Source organism: Anomaloglossus baeobatrachus, chromosome 1, assembly GCF_048569485.1.
Source record: "Anomaloglossus baeobatrachus isolate aAnoBae1 chromosome 1, aAnoBae1.hap1, whole genome shotgun sequence".
In the NCBI taxonomy this organism is placed as follows: Eukaryota; Metazoa; Chordata; class Amphibia; order Anura; family Aromobatidae; genus Anomaloglossus; species Anomaloglossus baeobatrachus.
This window is the reverse complement of record NC_134353.1, coordinates 895,104,047-895,124,849: the sequence shown is the minus strand read 5'-3', so window position 1 is coordinate 895,124,849 and position 20,803 is coordinate 895,104,047. Positions and strand designations below refer to the sequence as shown.

General features: G+C 49.3%; 1 protein-coding gene across 3 annotated transcripts in view; it reads left to right on the top strand.

Moving 5' to 3' along the window:
* The window catches only part of PHF24 (PHD finger protein 24), a 261,283-nt gene that overhangs the window by 35,227 nt on the left and 205,253 nt on the right, over positions 1–20,803 (top strand). Inside the window, exon 2 of one of the 3 annotated variants that reach the window (XM_075326807.1) lies at positions 6,544–6,671. The exons of the other annotated variants lie outside the window; for them this stretch is intronic. The gene's annotated coding sequence lies outside the window, so the exon portion shown is untranslated. The remainder of the gene's footprint in view (positions 1–6,543; positions 6,672–20,803) is intronic. 3 annotated transcript variants of the gene reach the window in all.

Below are 20,803 nucleotides of genomic sequence, written 5' to 3'. Positions count from 1 at the left end.
TTCGTGATTGTAAATGCGACGGTGCGGATACACTTTTCGTTTCACTTTTTCCCCATTATGTAGATAGGGGCAAAATTGATTGGTAAATTGGAACGCACGGGGTTAATCATCATCCACACAGTGTCTTCCATTGCGCTCCTGCACATGTGCACTTCACTCTCCCCTGCTGAGGGCAGATCAAAGTATTGTAGTGCGTATGCACCTTTACACGCGCATGCGCATTACAGTACTTTGCTGTGCCCTCAGCAGGGCATAGAACAGTGGGGTGCGCAGGAGTGCAATATTGGCCTTTGTGGATGATGTAGGATGCGTCATCCACATGGAGCTGAGAAGGAGAATGGCAATGGAAGGAAGATAAGAGGCGCTGGATCCAAGACCAGATACGCCTATCGGACCCGTCCGCCCCACAGGTGAGTATAATAGCGGTATTTTTTATGTTATACAGAGCGGCCTGGGCTCTTATGAATTTTCATAAACAAGAAAAGCTTCACCCATCGTCCATCCGATTATTACACAGTATTTATTTGTCATCCCTGAGGCTTCTTAAAGTGTTGATTCAGAGATAATTAGCAAGTGACAGAACTGTCTGTAATAAGCATACTAACACACTAAAATTAGCATCAGCTCTGCAGTGTGCGATGTGCTTGAATGTGTTCAGTCTGCTCAGCAAAATGTCCCAGAAGCTGTTTTGAGGTCTTGACTTGCGTTCAGATTCTGACATCTCACACACATGATCAGTGGTGAGCTACTGTCTGCTTGCGCCTCTGCCTCTGACCCAAATCCTACAGCGCTGCCGGTAACCACGAACCCTGGTATGAACATCAATTTTGGTTTCCTGTAAACGTTTTGTGAGGATTTCCCTGGTGAATTGCGCAGAGGAGGCAGCGGAGCCGCAGGCCGGTATCGTCCGGCACAAAGCAGCTGCTTTAGATGCATGGCTTGACTTTTGTCAGTGATTCTGAATCATAACTCTGGAAGCCGCTGTGACAGGACCCAGTGAGGCTGTAGGGAGGAATAAATGGATTATACGAAGCTCCAGACTTGCTATCAGCTCTGGTTTTATAGGCTAAACCCAATACTTTGCCAAAAAGGATTCTTCGGACCTCGAAGCAAATAAAGGATTAAAAGTAGTAAATATTATATAAAGCAAAGTTCATAGTTCTCTACACTTCCAGCAGAAGACGCGTCTCATTGTGATACAGATTGAGGCAATGAGGCCATTACAGCCGTCGGTATCAGTGACACGCCGGCACCTGGGCCTGGGGTGACTCGTTACCGGGCCGCGGTTCAGCACCTGGGGCGCGGCGGTGGCGAGGCCCGGTTCTGTGACCCCGGCGGTGTCATTTAGGAAATAGGAAGGGGATGATGACAGTTTGTTCGTGATGCCAACTGTGGGATGCGGCAAGTTACGTAGGTGCCACCGCTGCGGGATGGGGACCTCTGGGGCAGATGGTGATGCAGCTTAGATGGTATAGCTCCCCACAGGTAGAGCTGGGCCTCAGGGCAGATGGAGGGAGTAGTAGGCAATGGCGGGGGTTGCAGGGCTAGAAGCGCAGGCGAATATCGGAGCGACACAGGGATGCAGTCTTAAGGCTTTTACTCTGTAGCAGGTTCCAAGGTAACACGACATCAGTGACCACCTTTGGAGTGCTGGGGCTTCACTGTGATGGGCTCCAGCCGATCCCGGGTAGTTCGGAGGTTGAGTCCGGTGCACCTTTCTTATGTGTACCTTCCCTGGTCGCCTTCCTGCGCTTGCTTCTGTGACGCCCTGGACAAGCCAGGGGTCACAGGTAATGACATCACCACACCCTACACCCCGGTTAGGCACATCAAAGCTAGACCAGAAACCCTTGTTGCCCTCCCCAGGGGCTGATGTCCACACCAGGGGGTGGAGCCAGGCGGTTGGTATCCACCCACCAAGGAGTTCACAGTCCTGGAGGAGGGAAAACACAGGCAGTAAGGGTCAGTCAGAGTAAGGCTATGTGCGCACACTGCGTTTTTTTGACGCTGCGTTTTTGTGCGTTTTTGGCCGCTAAAAACGCACAAAAACGCACCTGCGTCGAAAAAACGCAGCAAAAAACGCACGCGTTTGGTGCGTTTTTTTGCTGCGTTTTGCTGCGTTTTTGCTCACTGCGTCCTTATGCGTTTTTTATCAGTGAACAAAAAAAAAAGGTCTGATGTCATTTCCTTCTTCAATGTGTTCTTCATTCTCCACTAGTGTATGCAGAAGAGCAGACAGCTGCAGAACTACAAGGCTCAGCATACTCAATCCAATAGTGTATGCAGGAGAGCAGACAGCAGCTGCAGAACTACAAGGCTCAGCATCCTCCATCCAATAGTGTATGCAGGAGAGCAGACAGCAGCTGTCGAACTACAAGGCTCAGTATCCTCCTTCCAGGACTGTATGCAGGATTTCTTTGCCCCCCCAAACAAAAAAAATGACGTTTGGCTTTGCCATATTTTTGTATGCTAGCCGGGTACAGCAGGCAGGTACGGGCTGCCCCCAACCCCCAGCTGCCTATTTGTACCCGGCTGGGAACCAAAAATATAGAGAAGCCCTTTTTTTTTTAAATTATTTCATGAATTTCATGAAATAATTTAAAAAAAAAATGACGTGAGCTTCGCCCAATTTTTGAGTCCAGCCGGGTACAACTAGGCAGCTGGGGATTGGAATCCACAGTGCAGGGTGCCCATGCTTTCTGGGCACCCCCGCTGTGAATTGCAGTCCCGCAGCCACCCCAGAAAATGGCGCTTTCATAGAAGCGCCATCTTCTGGCGCTGTATCCAACTCTTCCAGCTGCCCTGATGCCGGGTGGCTCGCCGGGTAATAATGGGGTTAGGGCTAGCTGTATAGCTGGCCCTAAGCCCGAAATTCATGGTGTCACGCCAATATTAGACATGGCCACCATGAATTTCTAGTAAAGATTAAAAAAAAACACAACACACAGAAAAATATTTTTATTAGAAATAAAACACAACACAATTAGTGACTCCATCTTTATTGAAATAAAGAACCCCCCCTCTGCAGTAATCCTGGGTCAAGGGTCCCGCGCCGTCCAATCCGGATCCAATATCATCTGATCGGTTTGCTGGAAGGCAAAGCGATCAGATGATGTGTCAGGATCAAGTGCCTGAATCACATCACACATCAGCTGATTGCATAAAAGCCGATTATACAATCAGCTGATGCATCAGTGCAAAAAAAAATACTCACTTATGTGCTGATTACCGGCAGCTCCTGGAGCGATGGGGCGGGAGTCTGATCCTGTCCGATCGCTGCAGCAGCTGCCGGTAATCAGGGATGAAGTCTCCTGACGCATCCGCTGATACCGGCCGGGCGCCCGCGTCACCGCGATACTTACGATCACCTGATGCGTCAGGTGACTGCATCAGGTGATCCATCGCCAGGTCCTGCATCCATTGGAGCTTTCCCGGCCGTCTGCACACAGCCGGAGCGGGGGTGGCGATACCGTGAGGGGATCTGGGAGCGGGCATGGCACCGGGACCCTGCAGACAGGTGAGTATAACTTTTTTTTTTTTTTCTACTGTTAACTTTTGTTTTCGCAGCCGCTTCCACCTCCCGCCCAGACATGGCGCCGCACGCCAGCATACATGCACAGGACGGGAGGTGGAAGCGACGGTGACGGTACCGGGAGGATTCACGCTTCTGTATTTACTGACAGAAGGAATCCTCTTCCTGTACACGTCACTTTACTACCCACCTCCTGCGTTTATAGCTGCGTTTTTGGTCTTAGAAACGCACCAAAACGCACCAAAATGCAGCTATTTGCGTTTCTCATTGCGTCTTTCAACATCCCATTGCACTCAATGGATGAAAAGCGCAGTGAAAAACGCGGGAATAATTGACATGCTGCGTTTTTGTGGCACCACAAAAACGCAGCTGAAAAAAAAACAGATGTGTGCGGACAGCAAAAATGAAAACTCATAGACTTTGCTGGGGAAGCAAAGTCCTGCAGTTTTGAGGCCAAAAACGCACCCGAAAAATGCGCAAAAACGCCGCGAAAAACGCACTGTGCGCACATAGCCTAAGAGTCAGTCAGTGAGTGGTGAAGGAGCAAGTGTGAGGAAAAAAAAGTGACAGGAACAGAGCCTGAAGTTGGTCCGGGTGTGTGCCCCGGACAGAGACAGCAAGGTTAGCAGACGGCGGTGACCGTCTGCAGGAGTGGCCTATCAGAGTTGCCGTAAGGACCGTGGACGGGTGGTGGCCCGGCGGTACCGGACCGGTACACAAGGAGAAGCCAGCACCATTGGCAGGGGCCTTTCGGATCCCGGCAAGGCTTGGAGTCGCCGTGAATTTGCCAAATCCGTCAGTGAAGGGGACCTCCGGGTTTCCAAACCACTAAGTCCCGATTGAAGGCAACCGTATGAGAGAGACACCGCCACCGCCAAGGCACCAGTTTCTCAGGGCCAGCGCCTGCGGGCAAAGAGGGGCTCCTCCGGCCCATATCCAAGTCGGGGAGCGGGTTACTGGTGGGAACCCATCGCAACCAACAGAAGTACTAGGTGCAGGGAAAGAGACAGTCACCGTTAACTACCGGGGAAAAGCAACAGTAGCCGTCCGTGGGAACCGTCTTTCCAGCCGTGTGTTTTACCGAGAACTGTGTCAACGTCTCAGGCTGAGTGGGTACCACCGTGCCGTGCGGCACAGCGCTGCCCCGGCGACCCTGCACCTCACCAGGCCCCGCACCCGGCCTGCCATCCACCCCTACCCCATCACCGGGTCCCGGGACAACCAACCCCCTACCCACGGAGGGGAGGAATAACAACAAAGCTGCTCCCTGTCACCGCTCCCGGGATCCCCGTCCAGAGCAGCGGTTGTGTCCACACAATCACCACAACCGTGGGTGGCGTCACGGACAATATCCCCAAAACCCAAACCATTCCCCTTTTCACTCACGGGCGAGGAGCGCCGCTCGAGTCCCCGGGATCCGGCCCATCGCTCGAGCCACCGAGCAGCAGCGGCCGCAGCAGCAGCGGCAGCCGGACCCGAGCAGTGGGAGAGCGCAGCGTCCCCTCCTCCGCTCGCGACACTTCTCCCTCATGCTTTGCGCCCTCACACACAGAGCCCTGATCCGGTGCCCACGGACCCTTTTGGGTGGCGTGAAGCTCTATCCCTTGGTCCTTTTGGGGTCACCTTCCAGCAAATTTGTGTGCGGATGTGGCTTCGATGCTTGCAGTCACCTCAGCCTCTGGTTTTACTAGCGGAGTACGTATGTTCTTCTCCTCTAGCCTAGGGACCAGTCCTCGATTTGCGGACAAGTCCTTCCACCCGAAAATTGTATGTAGAACAAGGCCTCAGGAGGATTTTGCACTTCCCGTGGTCTCTAGGACCCCTTCTGTCTTGCGCCTTGGTCGAGCTGCGCCAGCTCCAGACCACAGGTCTTTCCTCCTTCCAACTCTCTCCACACTCCACTACTGTGTACCCACTCTTAAGACTCCACTCCCCGGCCTGGCTTCGGGTTTTACATGCCCTTGCCATGTCTGATGAGATGTTGCTGAGTGAGAGGGATGTGTTTTGTGTGAACCGGTGATGACCTCTTCCATATCCAGGATGGAATACCACACCTCTGGCTGAGGTGCAGTACCTCTGTGGCGACTAAAGTCTCAGGGGTGCCACATCAGCATTCAGAGAAGAGGCTACATGACTGATTCTCCAAGGATCACAGGATCTTGACACAGATCAGTATTCCGTGGCCCCCCCAAACTGCTTCCCACTTCTCAGAACACTCACTCCTCTTGATTAGCCGGCCTGGCTTGACATCATCATTAAGTGTCTGTAATGAGACTCAACTCTGCAGTACTTTTCCTCCCTCGACTTTGAATGCCAGAGATAAAAGCTCAAAACCATCAGTTAAGCACACTCAGGTCTGCTGTGCTCCAGCACCTGTCAATCCTCTGCAGTGTGGGGCAAACTGTTTGCCAATGCTATTGTGGGGGGCGTGTTCTTCTTTTCTCAGTGTGTTGCTGTCTGCTTATGATTGGTCAACATCAGAAAGAGGAAGAAATACACGCCCCCAGTGAAATCTCTCTGGTAACGCCCACTTGTAATTTTAAAATAGTTAACTGTTTAAGTGCCAAATATTTTGATTCCTAATATCTTAAGATCTCAGGCAACGTAGACAAACATTTTATTCTCCTCTGCAGCACCATTTACAACATTCTGACCAGTTGTAATTTGATGAAAGGCAGTCTTTAAGGCCTTCTTCACAGATCAGTGATTCTGGTACGTATGTTGCTATGTTTACACGTACTGGAATCATGGACATACGCAGACCTATTAAAATCAATGGGTCTGCGCACACATCACTGATGTCTCCCTGACCGTGTTTCCGTGCGGCGTACATGCCTGTCCATGTGTTCCGCACGGAGACATGTCAGTTTTTCTGTGGCATCACTGATGTCACATAATGTGATCTGTGGGACACGTACCTGAGAAAACATATGCCTGTGAAATAAAATGATTTTTATACTCACCTGTCTCCAGTGATAATGTCTCCATCTGCTGCTGTCTCCTGCTTCCAGGTTGGCTAATTATGCTCATGAATATTCACTGCACCGAGGACCCGGAAGTAACAGCAGCAGGGGAACAGCAGTACCAGGGACAGGGCAGCCGGAGATATCACCACCACGGAAAGCAGCGTCTGGGACAGGTGAGTATAGAAGTGCCTGATCTCCGTGTGCTATTACGGATATTACATGGAGAAGACACATGTGCCAAAATCATGGCATATGGAGGGCCAAATGCATCTTTAACACGTCAGTGAAAAAACGTGTGTTTTGGAGTAAATAAGACATCTTCCTGGAGATAAGTTGTTCTTTCACTTCCCCCGGTTTGTGCTTCCTGTGACTTCTTCAGAGCTTAGTGGGGTTGATTAAGCGCTCATCCCATCCGTTCCTAACCTAGTGCCCAGTACCGGGTCAGCAAAGGTCAGGTGTCCTGCTTGGCGCATAGGTGTGGAACCTATCTAGGTCAGCGGAAGGTTATATCAGGGGTCACCATCTTCCCCATCCCTAGACACAGGGTTTCCCTCTTCCCTTCCCTCCCTTTCCACAGTTCGCTTGGTATTTCCCCATATCTAGTGTGACAAATAGACAGCAATGATCACAGCTATATCTGGTTGCTGTTAGAAGCCGTTGCTTGCTGTATAATCCAGTTTGTACGTCACACATCGGGAAGGAGTTAAATAAATGTATAAGTGTATAAAGATTTTTAAATATTGATAATTAAATTCTAAAAAAAAAAAAAAATAATGAGCACTAAGGGGTTATTATAGCATTACTTTGACCCTCAGTGATACTTTTCCCCTTTTTTACCACGAAAAATTTGGTGGAAAAAATCTACAATTTTAGAACATATTTTTTTTTTTTTTTTAATATACAAAATTAATTGGTAGGGGAGTCACAGAAATCAGGTGTTTTTTTCCCATGGGCATTGAACAGATTGGAAAATCACTGGTCAAATTCAATGATAAGAAGGGTCTGTTAAAGGGAACCTGTCACTTCGCTATTAAACTAAAAGAATCCCCTTCTGCAGCTCCTGGGCTGCATTCTAGAAAGGTTCCTCTTGCTACTGGCCCCCTTTCAGATCTAAATAAACACTTTTTAAAATCTTACCTTTTGGTATGCTAATGAGCTTTGCTGGCCACGGGGGCGGGCTGTATTACGTCCGTTATTCCCTCTCCTGACGCTGTTCGCCGTCCCCCAGTGTTGATTGACATAGATGAGGCCGCCGCCCTCATGATCCACAGTGCTCCTGAAGTCTCGCGCATGCCCAATGGCACTATCGCGGGACTGAGCACTGTTCAAATCGCGAGCGCCGGTGATCTTATTGCGCAGGCATGAGATTATGGGCGGCTACTTGGATGACATTGTCATCACCAGCGTCATCCAAGTAGCCGCCCATAATCTCGCGCATGCTGGACAGCACTGTTTTCAGATCGCGAGCGCCGGTGATGTTATTGCGCATGCGCAAGATTATGGGCGGCTACTTGGATGCCGCTGGTGATGACAACGTCATCCAAGTAGCCGCCCATAATCTCGCGCCTGCGCAATAAGATCACCGGCGCTCGCGTTTTGAACAGTGCTCAGTCCCGCGATAGTGCCACTGGGCATGCGCGAGACTTCAGGATCACTGTGGAAGATGTGGGCGGCGGTCTCATCTATGTCATCCAACACTGGGGGACGGCGAACAGCGGTAGGAGAGGGAATAACGGACGCAATACAGCCCGCCCCCGTGGCCAGCAAAGCTTATTAGCATACCAAAAGGTAAGATTTTATAAAGTGTTTATTAAAATCTCAAAGGGGGGCCATTAGCAAGAGGAACCTTTCTAGAATGCAGCCCAGGAGCTGCAGAAGGGGATTCTTTTAGTTTAATTGCGAAAATTTTAGTGACAGGTTCCCTTTTAAAAAAAAAAAAAAAAAAAAAAAAAGAAGTTGATGCTGGAACATTTTGGGTTTTTTTGTGCATCATCAAAAAAATGTAGTTAATGTTGGGCTAAAAGAAGAAAGGAACTTTGAAAATTCCCCTATTAATAAATATGGGTCAGTGTTTTTGGTGTTTGAGTCCTGGAATCACTGGGATTTTTGGTGATTTATTTACCTATAATCTACGCTGACAATCCCGCTTCGGGGAGCTTTGGATTTATGCTGATATCACGAGTTGCCTATGAAAATTAACTCTTTTTCTTTGCAGTCTGTTTTCGCTTTTTGTGTAATGTATGTGCCATTTGTGCTTCGGTGTCGGCGTGTAACAGGGACGGAATCCATTGTACTCAAATAAGATACTGAAATGTCTTGGGGTTTGGGGGATTATGCTTTGATTATGGATGAATCGGATTTTCTCGTCTACACTAATGTTTTTTTTTTCTGTTACGCATATACAGTGCAGAAATTCTAAATATTGATCACCTACCGATGACTTCTAGTGGAGGGTACTCATCTGTATATATATATATATATAATATATATATATATATATATATATATATATATATATATATATATATATATATATATATATATATATATATATATATATAATATATATATGTATATAATATATATATGTATATGTATTGTGAGACTGTGACCGGGGTTATCTATGACGGCCGGTATGTCTCGCCCTGGTTGTGCTCACTCCATGATGGAAAGTAAATCCACTCTAGGGTTAATGCTGTTTCCCTACAGGCTGAAGGAAGGGTTAAATGGAAACAGGAACAAGGGCAGGTGTGCCGGGTGTGAGGGAGTGAACAGAACTCCCTGAGCTCTCTGCTGGAGAGGCACATGTATATTGTTGTGGACTTTTGTTTGGACATTAAACCGTGTGCTGTGAACCTTAATGCCTGGATCCCGTGTCTTCTGCTGCGCAGCCGACCGTGCTACCTCACATATGGTGGAGAATGCGGGCATGCCAGCCGGTGAGGTGTAGCATCCATTCCTGGTGACCCAGTAGCACATGTCCTGGATTCGAGCGGCTATACTACAGCCCAAACCCGGCGACGCCATGGAGGACATACTACAGCAGCTGGCTCAGGCTAATGCACAGCAACAACAGGCTAATGCACAGCTACAAGAGGCCAATGCACAGCAGCAACAGACCAATGCACACCTGCTCCGGGCGTTGGAACGTCAACAGCAATCCTTGCAAGTGCAGGACAAAAGGCACCAAGAACAGCTGGTTCAGGCCAATGCACGTCAGCAGCAAGCCTTGCAATTGCAGGAACAAAGACATCAAGAACAGATGGTTCTCCTGGCCAAGTCGATCCGTGCCGGACCGGCAGCAACAACCCCGGGACCGGGTGACGACGGCAGCGTCCGGAAAGCGGTGAGACAAGCGTTGCAAAAGATGACCCCGGGGGATGATGTGGAAGCGTTCCTGGCGGTGTTTGAGCGGGTGGCCGAGCGGGAAAAGCTGCCGACCCCCCAGTGGGCTGAGGTATTGTCGCCCTATCTGACGGGGGAACCCCAAAAAGCGTACCTGGACCTCTGTACCGAGGACGCCATTGACTATGTGACCCTGAAAGCCGAAATACTGGCTCGGTTGGGGGTGAATACCTATGTACGGGCTCAGCGGGTAAATCAGTGGTTCTATGAGGAAGCCAAACCCGTACGCTCCCAGGCCTATGACTTATTGCATCTTGTAAAAAAGTGGTTGCAGCCTGACACTCTGAGCCCGGCGCAAATGGTGGAAAGGGTAGTAGTGGATCGTTTTGTGCGCACTTTACCCGTCACCGTTCAACGGTGGGTAGGACAGGGCGACCCGAGTACCCTGGACCAATTAGTGTCCCTGGTAGAGCGGCATGTGGCTACGCAGGACTTGATACGGGACACTGAGACTTTGCGTACCGCCCGTCGGTCTGGCCCCTCCAAGCCTAGGGCCAAGGACCCACCGCTGAGAACGGTGCAGGAATCCCCTACCGTCCCGTCAGAGGCCGCGGCCGCCATTCCTGAGGTCCAGAAGGTTCTGTACCCTAAACGACAACCCGTCAAGGGGGTTTCCGTCCCCATTAGATGTTGGCGATGCCAGCGGGTGGGACATATGGAAGCCCAGTGTCCACTCACCACGGAGCCCATGGATTGTGGGGTTACCCGGCGGGGTTCAGTGTATGCTCAGGTGGTGTGTACCGCTGACCTGGTCTCCCCAAAGACGGAGCCCCACTTGTGCCAAATACAGGTGAATGGATGTCCGGTTACAGGATTGTTGGATTCCGGGAGCTTAGTGACCCTTGTGCGATCCACCTTGAGGGCTAAAGTAAAGGCCACCGGACGTACCGTGGGGGTGGTTTGCATACATGGGGACCGCCGAGATTATCCCACGGGGATTGTCACCATCACAGCACCTTGCGGTCAGGTGCAACATGAGGTGGGACTTCTTAACACTCTTCCTTATGACGTGATCCTAGGAAGGGATCTGCCCTATTTTTGGACTTTATGGAGGGGACCCCCTAAGTCCCCTCAGATATTGGTCAGTCCGGGACCTGAGCCCTATAATCCTGAATCCTGCCGTAGGGGTCACCATGATAGGGACAGAGTGTGAACCCGATAGGTCACCCCTAGAGGTATTGGCAGGAGAGGCTGAAATGGTCGAGCCCATCCCGGAGTTGGAGGCGTCCCCGGATACGTTTGGGACAGCCCAACTCCAGGACCCTACGTTAATATTTGCCCGGAGTCGGGTGACAGCAGTTGACGGGGTGGCACAGCTGCCCGGCGCCCAGGTAAGGTACCCCCATTTCGCTCTTAAGCAAGATTTACTCTACCGGGTAGATGAAATACGGGGCGTGGGGGTAGAACAGTTGGTGGTGCCCCAGCCGTATCGCCGGCGGGTCCTCGACTTGGCTCATAAACACCTGATGAGTGGCCACCTAGGGGTCAAGAAAACGCAGGAGCGAATATTGCAAAGGTTCTATTGGCCCGGGGTTTATGGAGAGGTAAAACGGTACTGCGAAACCTGCCCGGAGTGTCAGCTTACCGCACCCCTGACCCATTTTCGCAGTCCGTTGGTACCGTTACCCATTATAGAAGTCCCTTTTGAACGGATAGGGATGGATCTGGTGGGGCCCCTCGTAAAGTCCGCTCGAGGGCACCAACACATCCTAGTGATCGTTGACTATGCCACCCGGTATCCCGAGGCGATACCTCTCAGACATACTGCAGCAAAGCTTATAGCTCGGGAGTTGTTTGCTGTGTTCTGCCGGGTGGGGTTGCCCAAGGAGATCCTTACGGATCAGGGGACCCCATTCATGTCTAAAGTGACCAAAGAGCTATGCCGGCTACTCCAGATCAAGCAGTTGCGTACGTCTGTGTATCATCCTCAAACGGACGGTTTAGTCGAGCGTTTCAATAAAACCCTGAAAACCATGCTCAAAAGGGTGATTTCAAAAGACGGGAAAGACTGGGATATGATGCTTCCCTATTTGATGTTTGCCATACGAGAGGTGCCACAGGCATCCACGGGGTTTTCGCCTTTTGAATTGTTATACGGGCGACATCCCCGGGGATTGTTGGACCTGGCAAAGGAAACATGGGAGCAAGAGCCCACCCCCCATAAAAGTGTGATTGAACACATTTTGGGTATGCAGAACCGCATAAGCGCGGTCATGCCAATTGTGAAGGAGCATCTACAGGAGGCTCAGGCCGCGCAAAGCGGCCGCTACAATAGACAAGCTACCATGCGGACCTTTAAACCCGGGGATCGGGTGTTGGTATTAATCCCCACGGCGGAGAGTAAATTCCTGGCTCAGTGGCAAGGCCCCTACGAGATAAAGGAAAGAGTCGGGGTGGTTAACTATAAAGTATTGCAGCCCGGTAGGCGGAAACCTGAACAAATATACCATGTCAACCTGTTAAAACCTTGGCAGGAACGGGAAATCCTGATGGCTGCTTTTTCCCCATCTCCCTCCTCTTCGGGTCGTTCACCTCCGGCTCCAGTGACCTCCGGAGAGGACGAACCGGAATTAAGGATTGGAGAAGCCCTCACCAAGACTCAGAGGCGAGAGGCCAGACGGTTGGTTCAGCAGAACCCCGATGTCTTCTCCGAGCTGCCCGGTAGGACCAGTCTGATACGACATGATATTGTCACCGAGCCCCACCTGAAGGTACGCCTGAAGTCATACTGGGTACCGGAGGCTCGACGACAAGCCATATCGGAGGAAGTAAAGACAATGTTACGCCTGGGGGTCATCGAAAAATCCCGGAGTGAATGGGCTAGTCCGATTGTCCTAATACCAAAACCCGATGGCTCCTTAAGGTTCTGCAATGACTTTAGGAGACTGAACGAAATATCCAAGTTCGATCTCTACCCCATGCCCCGGGTGGATGAGCTGATTGATAGGCTGGGACAGGCGCGATATTTTACCACGCTCGACCTGACCAAGGGGTACTGGCAGGTGCCACTGACGGAGTCCGCCAAGGAGAAAACCGCTTTTGTTACACCGGAGGGTCTCTTCCACTATGTTATCTTGCCTTTTGGGTTACATGGCGCTCCGGCCACGTTCCAGAGGTTGATGGACTTAGTGCTGGAACCCCACCAGGCGTATGCATCAGCGTACCTTGATGACATCATTATTTACAGCTCCGATTGGCAGACCCACATGGAACAGGTACAAGCGGTGGTGGACGCGCTTCGAACAGCCGGATTGACAGCCAATCCCAAGAAATGTGCGTTGGGACTCACGGAAGCCCGCTACTTGGGCTACGTGATAGGTCAAGGAGTGATTAAGCCCCAAATTAACAAGGTTGAGGCAATCCAGAAGTGGCCTAGACCCCTGACCACGAAGCAGGTTAGGGCCTTCCTGGGTATCGTGGGGTACTACAGGAGGTTTGTAAAGGATTTTGCGGGACTATCAGCCCCCTTGACGGACCTTCTCAAAGGCAAGAAGTCCGTCATGGTGCGCTGGACTCCGCAGGCCGAGGACTCCTTCCGGGCCCTGAAGGGGGTCCTGTGCGGACAGCCCGTTCTCGTACACCCTGATTTCCGGAAGGAGTTCATAGTACAGACTGACGCCTCAGAGGTCGGCCTGGGGGCAGTGTTGTCTCAGGTGGTTCAGGGGGAGGAACACCCCGTCAACTTCTTAAGTAGGAAGCTCACCCCTCCCGAGCGGAATTATAGCGTAGTGGAGAAGGAGTGCCTGGCGATCAAGTGGGCCTTGGAGTCCCTGCGCTATTACCTGCTGGGACGGCAGTTTCGCTTGGTGACGGATCACTCTCCACTGGTCTGGATGAGGTCCGCCAAGGAACGGAATGCCCGGGTTACCCGGTGGTTCCTTTCTCTGCAGAACTTCCGGTTTACGGTTGAACATAGGGCCGGTGGGTTGCAGGGCAACGCCGATGCCTTGTCCCGCGGGCCGTGTTTGATGGCGGGAGTTCAACCCCGCACGCTTGAACTGAGGGGGGGGGGGGTATGTGAGACTGTGACCGGGGTTATCTATGACGGCCGGTATGTCTCGCCCCGGTTGTGCTCACTCCATGATAGAAAGTAAATCCACTCTAGGGTTAATGCTGTTTCCCTACAGGCTGAAGGAAGGGTTAAATGGAAACAGGAACAAGGGCAGGTGTGCCGGGTGTGAGGGAGTGAACAGAACTCCCTGAGCTCTCTGCTGGAGAGGCACATGTATATTGTTGTGGACTTTTGTTTGGACATTAAACCGTGTGCTGTGAACCTTAATGCCTGGATCCCGTGTCTTCTGCTGCGCAGCCGACCGTGCTACCTCACAGTATATATATATATATATATATATATATATATATATATATATATAATCATGTAGGAACAAGGCAATCCCATTATTACTATCCCACAGGGAGCGATGGAAGGCGCCTGCGGCACCCTAGTGTTTGGCTTCGTCCAATGGCAGTTTACAAGACCCCAATTCTATCTTGGATAAGCCGAATTTAAAAGTGCATATCATTAATTGATTAAAGGGAACCTGTCAGCAGATTTTGCGCCTATAAGCTGCCACCACCACCGGGCTCTTATATACAGCATTCTAATATGCTGTATATAAGAGTCCAGGCCACTGTGTAGAACGTAAAAAGCACTTTATAATACTCACCTAAACGGTCGCTGTGGTTAAGTTGGGCCACATGGGAGTCTCTTTTCTCCAGTATCGGTGCCTCCTCTTTCGGCCATCTTCGTCCTCCTTCTGAAGCCTGTGTACATGACGTGTCCTACGTCATACAGACTCGCCGGTCCCGTGCTGGCACACTACAATACTTTGATCTGCCCTGCTCAAGGCAGATCAAAGTGCGCCTGCGCAGGACCTGAATACCGGTGAGTGTGTATAATGTAGGACGCGTCATGCACCCCAGCTTCAGAAGAAGGACATAGTTGGCCGAAAGAGGAGGCGCCGGAACCAGAGAACGAAGACGCCCATCTGACCCAACTCCACCACAGCGACCGTTAGGTAAGTATTATAAAGGGATTTTTACGCTCTACACAGCGGTCTGGGCTCTTATATACAGCATGTTAGAATGCTGTATATAAGAGCCCATTGGGGGTGGCCACAGTTTATAGGCCCCGAAACTGGTGACTGGTTCCCTTTAAATACTCCGCGCTGTCTGACATATGCGATGCTGTACCTGAAAATAGCCTTTCAGGGCCATAGAAGCCACTGACCTTGAAGAAGGTATCAAGAAGAAGCAAAGGCTCATGTGTTATTGGCTGATGTGCCATTTACTTCCTAGCCTCTATGACCCACTGATTTTCTTCTAGAGATGAGAGAATCTTTTGAATGTCAAATTCAAATATTCAAAGTCACTATACAGATTTACTAAAATATCTGCTGCATTCCCTGCCTATGCTTTTATACATGCTGCGATAGTCCCTCCTGATTGGCTGTACTATGACTTGTGACGCGATTGATGCAAGCCATTATGGGGAAGCCCGATCTGCTGAGTCTGAGCTTGTGAGCCTTCGTTCGCGCATTCAATTTTTTTGCGATTTGCACGAATCAAATTATTCAAATTCAATTGATCCAATGAATTTCCTAAGGTTCAACACAATTTAATTTTGCATTGAATCTGTTTTTTCATCTCTATTTTTTCCATAGCCGATACGAATATCCAAACATGTAGAATGTAAAATACAACCCCACCTATATCATCCTAATACATATTAATGTACCATTGGACAGTCCTATTTGGGAATGAATAGAGCAGAGGTGTGCTTGCTTTACTCTCGCGCCAATCAGATTGTACTCTATAGAACCTCGTTCTCTGAATTGGTGGGGTCCCAACAGTTAAGCGGGCTTTACACGCTACGATATCCATGCCGACATCGCTAGCGTGCGTTCCCGCCCCTATCGTTTGTGCGAAACTTCGTCTCAGAGAGAGAGGAAACTGCCTGCAAATGCTCAGTGAGCATATTTCCACACTTAAGGGCACTTTACACGCTGCGATATCGCTATCGATATCGCTAGCGAGCGTACCCACCCTCGTCAGTTGTGCGTCACGGGCAAATCGATGCCCGTGGCTCACAACATCGCTTACACCCATCGCATGGACTTAGCTTCCCTGCGACGTCGCTGTGGCTGGCGAACTGCCTCCTTTCAAAGGGGGCGGTTCGTGCGGCGTCACAGCGACGTCACACGGCAGCCGTCCAATAGAAGCGGAGGGGCGGAGATGAGCGGGTGGAATATCCCGCCCACCTCCTTCCTTCCTCATTGCCGGTCGACGCAGGTAAGGAGATGTTCGTCATTCCTGCGGTGTCACACATAGCGATGTGTGCTGCCGCAGGAACGACGAACAAGCAGCGTCCTGCAACAGCAACGAGATTATGAAAAGGAGCGACGTGTCAACGATCAACGATTTTTGACGTTTTTGCGATCGTTGATCGTCGCTCCTAGCTATCACACGCTGCAATGTCGCTAACGGCGCCGGATGTGCGTCACTAACGATGTGACCCCGACGAAATATCGTTAGCGATGTCGCAGCGTGTGAAGCACCCTGTAGAGTTGGAAGGGATCTCAAGGGCCCTCGGGTCCAACCCTCTGCGAGTGCAGGCTTTCCTAAATCATCCCAGCTATATGTTTATCCAGCTTCCACTTGAAAAATTCCATTGATGGAGAGCTCACCACCTCCCGTGGTCGCCTGTTCCACTCCCCAACTGCCCTCACTGTCAGAAAGTTTTTCCTAATGTCTAACCTGAATCTCATTCCTTTTACTTTCATCCCATTGCTTCTTGTACTTCCTTGTGCTAATGAGAATAGGATGGTTCCCTCTGCACAGTGACTACCTTTCAGATATTTGTAGATTGCTATTAAGTCTCCTCTCAGCCTTCTCTTTTGCAAACTAAACATCCCTAGTTCCTTTAGCCCTTCTTCATATGACATGGTTTGCAGACCTTCTACCATCTTGGTTGCTCTTCTCTGGACTTGCTCCAATATATCGATGTCTTTTTTTAATTGGGGCGCCCAGAACTGTACACAGTATTGCAGGTGGGGTCTGACCAGGGCAGAGTAGAGGGGGAATAATGACCTCTCTTGATCTAGATTCAATGCTTGTCTTGATACATCCCAGAATTTTGTTGGCCTTTAAGGCTGCAGCTCCGCACTGTTGGCTCATGTTGAATCTTGGATCCTCTAGTATGCCGAAGTCCTTTTCTCCCGATGCTGTCACCTAGTTCTATTCCTCCCATACTATATATACTTTCTACATTTCTTTTACCGATACAGGACTTTGCATTTGTCCCTGTTAAAAACCATTCTGTTCTCCTCAATGTTCTAGTGTGTCTAGATCCTTTAGAATACACTCTCTTTCCTCTCTAGTGTTGGCTGCTCCTCCTATCTTAGTATCATCTGCAAATTTTATGAGTTTCCCAATAATTCTGTTATCCAGATCATTTATAAAGATATTAAACAGCACTGGGCCCAGGACAGAGCCTTGCGGCACCCCACTTTTGCCCAGAAGAACTAGTCCAGAAGAACGGTCACCTCGGAGCTGTCTGATAATCTTGGTAATGAGCTGTACACTACAAAAAATAACCATCTAAAGATATATTTTTACAATAACTTTGCAGTTTTACTCATTTAATAGGATGAGACAACTGCTTTAAAGTCCCCATGCACATCAGATAAAATGGCATCCAGACCCACCGATTTCTGTTGGTTCTGCTACCATCCAATGAGTATCAGATGATCTTGGGAGAGATAAGTGTTGGACAGTTTTGGTTTCAGTGCTTGATCAATCCTTTTGCTTTCTCTGCCACCATAAGGAGAGGTGTTTGACAGTGATTTCCTCCACTTCCCCTACTGATTACCCATTACTGATCCAAAAAAGATATCTTGGTCATACAAGTCATCAGATATCTAAGGCTACGTTCTCATGACCAGTAATCGTCCGTTAGATCGGATCCAGCCGCAATCTGCTGACAAAACAGCTGTGCAGGTGTGTAATAAGGGCATCTTTATCTGTGTCCTCTATTCTCTATATCTTCCAGTGGCATCTGCTGTTATCCCTCATCTGCTTAAGATTGTGGTGCTCCAAAGATAATTAGGACGCCACATTTTCTGACAGTCACTAATGATCTTTTCTTATCAGTTAGCATTGTGTCACTGGGATGCACCTGCTGAAAAATTATCAATGGCGTGTTGTGGCGGCTGATAGTGAATCTATTGGGACTGAAGACACCTCAAGTAACCAGAGTTGACAAGGTTTTACATCATCAACGAAGGTGTCGTTATTGAGGAAACTTCCATTTTTATCTTTTCATGTAAATGAGGTTTAACCAACTATCTTTACTAAAAGAGACTTTCTGAGCTAATTAGAAATTAAGGGAAATACCATTCTGTATCTGAATGTTTTCCAGCTGATACTACCGTAATAGTAATTTATTATTATACACGCTGTAGTACCCGCCAGATAGTAACTAAGTGTCTGTCTCTTTTCCACTCCCTGACTCTCCCTCTCTCAATCTCTGTCCGTCTCTCTGCCTCTCTCTTTGTGTGTCTGTCTCTGTATCAGTCAGTGTGTGTCTCTGTGTTAGTCTCTGTATTAGTCTCTGTGCGTCTTTGTGTGTGTCTCTGTATTTGTCTATGTGTGTGTCTGTTTCTGTATCAGTCTCTGTGTGTGTCTTTGTCTGTCTTTGTGTGTCTTTTATCTTTGAGTGCGTCTCTGTCTCTGTGAGTGTCTGCCTCTGTGTGTCTCTGTCTGTCTCTCTCCCTCTATCATCTCTCCACCGATATCATATTACCTCACACATAAGCTTCTTATACTAAAGCGGGCTTTACACGCTGCGACATCGCTAATGCGGAGTCGTTGGGGTCACGGATTTTGTGACGCACATCCGGCCGCATTAGCGATGCCGTTGCGTGTGACACCGATAAGCGATTTTGCATCGTTGCAAAAACGTGCAAAATCGCTAATCGGCGACATGGGGGACGTGCGGCACGGGCAGCGATTTGCCCGTGTCGCGCAACAGATGGCGGCGGGTACCCACACTAGCGATATCGGGACCGATATCGCAGTGTGTAAAGTAGCCTTAAGAATATCCTTCGTTGCCTATAGCAACCAATCACAGCTGCTATTAATGACATGTACCTCCCAGCTCCATTGAGTTTAATGTAAGCAGATTTTTTTTTTTTGCGAATAACTAAAGTGTGGGGTTTAATTTTCCCCTCAAAACTAAAGGCTACTTTACACGCTGCGATATCGGTCCGAATATCGCTAGCGTGGGTACCCGCCCCCATCTGTTGTGCGACATGGGCAAATCGCTGCCCGTGCCGCACAACATCGCGCAGACCCGTCACACATACTTACCTGCCCGGCGACGTCGCTGTGACCGGCGAACCACCTCCTTTCTAAGGGGGCGGTCCGTGCGGCGTCACAGCGACGTCACTGAGCGGCCGCCCAATAGAAGCGGAGGGGCGGAGATGAGTGGCCGGAACATCCCGCCCACCTCCTTCCTTCCTCATTGTGGCCGGGAGGCAGGTAAGGAGAGGTTCCTCGTTCCTGCGGCGTAACACATAGCGATGTGTGCTGCCGCAGGAGCGACGAACTACATCGTTACTGCTGCAGTAACGATAATCGAGAATGGACCCCCATGTCACCGATGAGCGATTTTGCACGTTTTTGCAACGATGCAAAATCGCTCATCGGTGTCACACGCAACGGCATCGCTAATGCGGCCGGATGTGCGTCACCAAATCCGTGACCCAAACGATTCCGCATTAGCGATGTCGCAGCGTGTAAAGCCCCCTTTAGTCTATGATGTTCCCTGAGTCAAATGAGGCGTCTGTGCAAAATTTCGTGATTGTAAATTCGATGGTGCGGACTCCTTTAGGGGACATACACACGCACACCTTTAGATATTAGATAAGCTAGTGTTATAATTACTTCATGTCTTCACACAAAACACAGCTCCACATCTGAGACACTGCAGGATCTGCTGCCCAGCATGTGAAACTGGATCCCTCCAGAGACTGGGAGGGGTAGGAGTAATGGAGCAATGGGAATATCAAGGAAAGGAGAGGCATGTGATGAGTGATGGCCTATACTTCAGGGACAAAGTAGATAACTAAATGTTCAGTGTATCAGATATCAGACAATAGGGATACACGCCAGAACCACAGTCATGTGACTGCTTGTGAGACAAGGGCATGTCAGCTTGAGACACAGAGTGTGTATATGTATATATATATATATATCTATATATATATATATATATATATATATATATATATATATATATATATATATATATATATATATATACAGTCAGGGCCAGAAATATTTGGACAGTGACACAAGTTTTGTTATTTTAGCTGTTTACAAAACATGTTCAGAAATACAATTATATATATAATATGGGCTGAAAGTGCACACTCCCAGCTGCAATATGAGAGTTTTCACATCCAAATCGGAGAAAGGGTTTAGGAATCATAGCTCTGTAATGCATAGCCTCCTCTTTTTCAAGGGACCAAAAGTAATTGGACAAGGGACTCTAAGGGCTGCAATTAACTCTGAAGGCGTCTGCCTCGTTAACCTGTAATCAATGAAGTAGTTAAAAGGTCTGGGGTTGATTACAGGTGTGTGGTTTTGCATTTGGAAGCTGTTGCTGTGACCAGACAACATGCGGTCTAAGGAACTCTCAATTGAGGTGAAGCAGAACATCCTGAGGCTGAAAAGAAAGAAAAAATCCATCAGAGAGATAGCAGACATGCTTGGAGTAGCAAAATCAACAGTCGGGTACATTCTGAGAAAAAAGGAATTGACTGGTGAGCTTGGGAACTCAAAAACGCCTGGGCGTCCACGGATGACAACAGTGGTGGATGATCGCCGCATACTTTCT